At 39.9% G+C, this 7,652-nt stretch overlaps 1 pseudogene; it reads left to right on the top strand.

Annotated features, from left to right (window-relative positions):
- The first annotated feature begins 4,398 nt into the window (after positions 1-4,398).
- On the top strand, positions 4,399-6,538 carry LOC105882961 (PWWP domain-containing protein 2A pseudogene; annotated as a pseudogene).
- Positions 6,539-7,652: the final 1,114 nt, after the last annotated feature.

Raw genomic sequence — 7,652 nt, 5'->3', positions numbered from 1 at the left:
AATAAGAACATAATTAATGTAAGAAAAAACTATAGAAAGAGTGCTAATATTTTGTAACAAGAAGGGAAATAATAATGCATAAATTAAACCATGTTGCTAAAAATGACTATAATATTTAAGATGATATCTCTTGTGATAGAACATTCATTTAAAGTTTGGAAATTTCTTAGTTTTTAATTGAATTTTAATTTAATTTATTTTTAATTCAGTTCCTCTTTTGTTAATTTTCAATAAAGTAAAAAATTTAAATTTATTACTATAATGACATATATAGTACAGTACAGGTTTTATAAAACCATATTCATCCATTCCTTAATCTATACACCCATCCATATATCTGCTATCTGAATATACATCCATTTGTATATCCTTCTATCTGTACACATTAGTGTGGCGATATGCCTGAAATGCCATTCATAGTAAGGTAACTCTAGTAATTTATAGGTGGTAGGATTTGTAGTAATATTTTCTTATATATTTTGTACTTTTTTGTATTGAATGCCTTTATTTCTATCATTTTTTTCAAAACTTAAAATCTTAAATCTGAAAAGAAAGACAATTTTCTTGAAGTACCTTATGTAAGTAACATAAAATCAAAGTTCCTGTCATGTTTCAGTTCTCATCAAAATTATTTTCTCTTCTCTTCTATAATTTTAAAATACTGGGAGAAACAAAGACTTTGAGGGCAAGTAATAAGATCTGTTGGATAGGGATCAGATCCAGTGTTTTAATGGTTTGATAGAATACATGCAAATATATATGCTAAGAAATAATATGCAAATAAGAGGTGGAGGAGGGGTGTAAGCACATATTTGCTTGAAACCACATAATAACTCAGCCCTTGAAAATAACTATTCTCTAAGGCTTCAAGTTCTCTTCACTTCACACCTAATTTCTCAATGAATACATCCACATTTTGAATCATTGGATTTGGGAAATCGAATTATTACTAGTCTGGTGATTAAATTGCTCTATCCATCTGCTAGTATATTGTCATTATTCTTTGAGCCTTGCTTTATAACAGAAATTATAAATCACTTTTATTAAATTCAGGTAGTGATTGTACAAAATCTTTTAGGAAAAAAAATGAATGCTTGGACTAGATTTTTTTCTTCTTAAAAGCAAAATAAATTAAGAAATGCAATATGATCAAGTTGAAATTGAAGTACATTTTCAGAAATGGTGATGTCCATTGATGTCTCCAAGTAGCTGCACTTTTCCTTGTATGCTCTTTTGGTTGAGATTGAATCCAGAGAGATTTTTGGCCTAATGGATGGCCACACACTGGTAACATTGTGGTATTTGTTTAATTAGTGTGACTTAGTCTACTCCCAGAATAATTTTAATGCTTTAGCTGTACTTGACAAGCTTTTGTATACACTAAGAATCTTGGTTATTTTAGGATAGACTATTTATTCCTGAAGTCACAGAACAACAATTGTGGCTATCCTCTAAAATCAAAGTTTGATTTTAAAGTCATTTTTGTGACATACTAAGAAGTTGATGTGACTGAAATAAAGAAGATATGAGAAATCTCTATTAGAACCTTAGTCTCATTTGCTTGATACATCATTTTTAAAATAAAATGAAAAGCAATTTCATCATATAACCAGTCTTTCCACTTTCTTATTACTGGAAAGTGAACTGAGCTTTAACTATTTTTAAAGTTATTTGTCCATTTAATAAATATTATTTTAGTGCCTCCTATTTACATGAAGTGACATGGAGGTGCCACAGATATGTTTTTTCCCTTCAAAACATTTGTATCTAGCAGTGTTCCTCCATGTAAATAGCAGAAACATGCTTACTGCAGCCTTCCATAGTATTCTGTACCTTCTTTCAGAGCATTTATTAACTATTCATCACATACTTATTTTTTAAATAATTTGTTAAATGTCCACCTTTATTGCTGGTCTCTAAACTCAATGTGGATGGGAACAGCGTCCCTTTTGTTAATGGCTGTGTTGCTAGTGTCTAACAGAGTGATTAGGACATCACAAACACTCTATAGATTCTTGACTGACTCATGCAGATTGTTGGAATTGTTATACAGGAGAAGTACAATCTAAAGAAAGGTTATTAGCCGGGCGCGGTGGCTCACGCCTGTAATCCTAGCTCTCTGGGAGGCTGAGGCGGGCGGATTGCTCGAGGTCAGGAGTTCGAAACCAGCCTGAGCAAGAGCAAGACCCCGTCTCTACTATAAATAGAAAGAAATTAATTGGCCAAATTAGCCGGGCATGGTGGCACATGCCTGTAGTCCCAGCTACTCGGGAGGCTGAGGCAGCAGGATCGCTTGAGCCCAGGAGATTGAGGTTGCTGTGAGCTAGGCTGACGCCACGGCACTCACTCTAGCCTGGGCAACAAAGCGAGACTCTGTCTCAAAAAAAAAAAAAAATAAAAAAATAAAGAAAGGTTATTAAGGAGGTATAAATTACTGTGTGGAATTTGAGCTCATTTGGAAAAGTGGTTCACATTTAGATGCATTGACATCGGGAGAGAGAGAAAGGATAGACCAAGAAAGAATAGCATGTTCAATGTTTTGAGGCAATTGAGAAGGAATAAATATTTATAAAATAGTGAATTACTCAGGCCCACTAGACTTCAAGTTAGATGTCAGGAAGGGGTGAAGAGACTCAGTAGCACATTGGAAAGAACATCTGAGTCAGATTAGTAGAATCTGATGTGCAGGACTAAGAAAGTTTCATTTAATGAAATGTTGAGAAAATTTGGGCAGAATTGTATCATTTTGGTTAAATGGCTAAGATACATGACATCTTAGTTGTATGTTTATTGGCCCATTTTTTAAAAAACTGTTTTTAAGGGTGGAAAATTTTTTAAGGGCAGAAATTGTACATTTTAATCTTGGTAATCACAGTAACTTGCATAATTCCTAGCATGTTTTAGGTATTAGGCATATATTTTTGATTACACAGTCATTTGGATTTGTTAAGTGATGCTATATTCTGAACAGTATGAAGGAATTCTTGCTTTGGACTATATAGGTAGATAAGATGTAGGAACTAAGAAGATAGATAGGAAGATAATAATTTAATGGTTATTAGATGGATAAGTAAAGACAAATATGTACCCATGAACACAAAAATACACAACCAATACACATACCTAACCTTATGTATATACACAGACAAGTATACAAACAGATGTACCCACACAAGTACACACTTGCACATACAAATACATACATACACACACAGATATCCACACACACATACATGTGTGAAAGACAATAGGTAAAATATTAGAGTCATGCTACAGAAAACAAAGCTCACAGAATTACCAAGCAAGTAACAGGAGGGCAGACAAATAACAGATGGAAGAGGATTTTGAAACAACAAATTAAAGAATAAAGAGTTTAGTCTCCGTGAAGAAGAGAGGGTTCACCCTAAGTAGATTATCATGTTGCAGGCAGATTTCCCAAACTCGTATTGTACATTGCCAAAAATTTACTTACACATATTAGCTACACTACAATCTGAGTGTGAAGATGGATGGCATATAATGTTTACCAAATTGTATAATTTTCCTTTTTTTTTTTTTTTTTTTTTTACAGAATCCTAATTTGCTTGTTTTAAAGAAAATGTAAAAACATAGAAAAAAATGGGAAAAATGAAGTCCGTTACTACAATCCAAAATTAAATATATTTTGAGGGGTTCTTTTTCTCTCTCTCTCTTTTTTTTTTTTTCATTCAAACCTTCAAATCCATGGAGCAGGTGTTGCATCCCGATTTGCGGGGCAGCACTCTCTGAGGCCGACGGCTGGCTGGGCTGTGTCCACTGCAGGTGTCAGGACTGTCCCGCGGCGCGGGCAGGAGGCGAGGCCGCTGGGGAGGAAAGGGCGGCTGAGTCCTCCCTCGCAGAGGGGGCGCCAGCGGCTTGGAGCCGCGGACAGAGCCTACCCTCGGCAGCGAGCCGGAAATAAATACTCCAGCCGCCTCCCAGTCACGGTCGCTGAAGTGTCAGCGTGTGGCTGAGAGGCCGACCTGGCGCAGCCCGCCGGGGAGCTCGCCGGCAGCCAGGAAGAGGAGGCTGCAGCGCCAGAGCTGGCAGCTGAGGGGCCTCTGCCAGGTCGGTGGCGGAGCCCACGGCAGGAAGGGCCCGACCTTCCCCTTCTCCTCCACCGAGGACACGAGAAGCCGCCAGCCTCGGCCCGCAGGCCCGGGACCGTCCCCTCAGCAGGCGGGGACCCCACGCGGCTGCCCCAGATCCCGGGCTCGGAGGTGCAGGTGTCGCTGGACCACGACACGGAGGACGGACGGCCTTGTCCAGTCGTCCCGCCTTGGGCAGAAGCTCTTCACTTCTCTGGGGTGCTCATGGATCTGTCCAAAAGAAACTATGTAACTAACGTTTGTTGCCATAGCCCCACTTTTGATGGGAAAAAAATATACAGCCATTCCGGTGAAGCAGTTTGGGCCCATGGTAGCCCTGTGATAGTATTTCCCAAATGAGAATGTAAGGATACACAGGCAGCCGTGAAGCTTCAAAGTGAAGCATTCCAAAAAGGGGACAGAAGTCAAGTGCCTCAAGCTCGAAGTGAATGGTGCTGTTCCTGAGCATGACACTTCTGTCCCACCCCCGGAGCGCAGCTTGCCTGAAAGCCTGTGGGCTTCCAAACCACCACCTCTGTCTCATGAAAGAGAACCTTATCCTCCTCTTTATTTATCAGAAATACTTCTCACCAATAAATGCCTCAGCTACCTCTTATTGCTGAGAGAAAGGAAATTAGAAAAGGTAGTGGAAGTGGCTCTTCTCAATAGGAAGATGAAAAATGGAGACATGAAGGTATAACTACTGTGAACAAAATATTGAAGAACTGATCATAAAGTGGATGGGAAAAACCAAAATGAAAGCCAGAAAAGAAATGCTGTGGTTAAGATTTCGAATATTTCTCATAGTAGAAGCAGAGTAGTAAAAGTTTCTACAGGCAAATACACCAAAAGCTTAACTAAGTACTAAAAAAATCTCCAGAGGAACAAAATGGATCATACAAAAGCTGAGAAAATGTTAAAAATTGCCAAGGAAAAGGCACAAAAGGAGCAAAGTGATACCTGTACTTCCAAGGAAGTACATTCAAAAGTCCATTTCACCCTGTGGATATCAGAATCCTAGCTCAGGTTCCCTTCCACTCTGGTTCATTTGAAACCACAGAAGCATAGGAATGAAGAAAATGACTCTTCTTTGAAGACAAGACTTGAGAAAATGTGGAGTGGCAAGATAACACCCAACCCCAGTCTCACTGCATCTTTACTCACTCAGCAGGTGAGGCCGCTCAGAAAACCAAGAGTCCCTCAAAAGGCCAGGAAGAGGCCAGCAGTGAGGTACAGGATGCAAATGAAGCACCTGTGCCTAGCGAGCAGGATAAACCACACACATTGGCCAAAAAGGGCAGCGAAAGCAATATCTCTGGTCACATGACCCCTAAATCAAAAGAAATCTAACTCTTCCACTGCTTCAGTATATGGCATAGATAATGCAGAAATTGGAAATCTTCCAACTCTGAGTGTAGCTCTTTTGAAAGCTTTAATTTTCCTTCAGGCAGTATGTTTGCGCCTTCTACCTCCTCCTCTTCCTCCTCTTTAAGAGGAGAAAAAAATTCAGTAATTCCTTAAAAACGAAAGTCTTTTTCAAAACCATCTCCAAATATGTCACACCAGATGTCAGGACCATATGTGTAGGGGACATTGTTTGGGCCAAGATATATGGCTTCCCTTGGTGCCAGCCCATGTTCTTACTATAACTGTGAACCAGAAGGATAACAGCCTCTTAGTCCTACAATAGGCCTGTATTTCATGGTTTGGGTTTCCAACGACATTTTTCCTTGTTCTTTTGCAACTTCCTGTCACATCTGTGTGAGAAGAGAAAGGGCCTATATTTTGAGGCTATCTCAGAGGTAAGCAGCTGAACAGTGAAGTACAGGCCCTGTTGACACAGTTCGAGATGTAAGCATAGACAGTAAGGTAGGCAAGAACTGTTGGAAGTCACCACAGATTTTCTAGTCTAGTTAGGAATATTTTCCACTAAATAGCTTGCCCAAATTGGAGAGACAAATTGCACTCAGTTGCCTGTTTTTTAATACTTGCTTTACAGTCATTTTTTTGACTAAAAAGCTTAAACTGAACATGCAATCAAATTTTGTCCTAAGGAAGTGAGATTTTAACAATGTTTTTCATTTTGGAGTCTAAAATTATCCCAATGCATGGAGCCATAGCCTCAACTAAAATTGAACTATTGGACTATTAATTGCCATTTGTACCTAATAGTGTATTGTGTGTGTAATAATATGGCCTGTTATTATGTGACACGTTGTATATTTGGGATTACAGTAAGGGCTTGTGAGCTGGGGGAATAGTGTGGACATTTAATTATTACTTATTTTTAAATTAATGAACACAGCCTTTCTATATGCAGAATGGTGTGTAAAAGTTTGATACTTAGGTGTTTGACACACTGAGATGCTTTCTATTCAGTTACAGACTAGAGAAATAGCCTAATATTTGTGATTAAAATTGTCAAGACTGTATAGTTTTGAGTCAAGAATTTTTTTGTTCAAAACTTTCAAGCTTCTTGTTTGGGAGCTTTGATAGTTTTGGTTTTGGATATGCAAATAGTTGATTGATAAATTTGGTCGGATTTATACTGACTGCCTGTTCCTAAATTCTTAGGATGTGTTCCAGTAAATTATACTTTGTGAATTCATTGTTATAGGCATAATTGTTGCATCTTTGATGTACCTGATTTGATAATTTTTAAAAATATTTTTATTTAAGGTGTCTGTTTGCAAATGAGAAAATGGGAAAACATAATTGCATAATTGTTTGAAATAAAAAAAAAAAAGGCAGCAAGGTGGCTGACTAGAAGCAGCCGGAACTCATTGCTCTCAAGGAGAGGATCAAAAGTTGCAGGAAGATGTTCGCCTATGGATGAATTTTCTTAGAGAGAGCATCATGAATCATCAGAGAAGCAACTGGAGATCCCCAAAGTGAAGGAGAGGGAGGCAGGGTGATCTGCTTGGCAAGATTGGAAGGTATCTGGGGAAAGCACCCACACATGGGTAAAGGTCTGGGGAGAGAACCCTGAGGCTCCACACTCCCTCCACAGCCACTGTAACCTGAGATGTGATGGGACTTCCTCCCCACCATGGCAGGCCTCCAAACTGATCAGGGATCTGCTTGGAGACTGTGCAGCAGATTTTTACTGAAGGGCAGGAACAGCCAGGACCCTCTGGCTTCTAATCCCAGGTCACTGCAACTGATACCATTCTGGGCTCTCAGCCCAAGAGCATCCAGTCTATTCAGGGGTTGACCCCACCGTAACCACCTCCTGATTGTCCCTGCCAGGCTGAGGAGGAACTGGGGAGGTAGGCACTCTTACACACACCATTGCTGGGTGCCCTGCTCCTCCCCCCACCACTGAGGCATACAGGGAGAGCAGGTACCCATGGCCCATGGAACCTTTCACTGCCATCATGATAGATAGCATCATTGCTGCCACCTGTGTAGCAACACAGCAATTGCCTCAGCCAGACCTGAGTGGAGGGAGAGCCACAGCCACTGTCACTCACCAGCAGTGCACCATGCATTCCCTGGCCCTGCCAGCTGTGGGCCACCCAACCACTGTAGCCCAACAAGCTGTTC

Source organism: Microcebus murinus, chromosome 13 (genome assembly GCF_040939455.1).
Source record: "Microcebus murinus isolate Inina chromosome 13, M.murinus_Inina_mat1.0, whole genome shotgun sequence".
Lineage (NCBI taxonomy): Eukaryota > Metazoa > Chordata > Mammalia > Primates > Cheirogaleidae > Microcebus > Microcebus murinus.
Note: the sequence above shows the minus strand (reverse complement) of the source record. Positions and strands in the feature narration are given on the sequence as shown.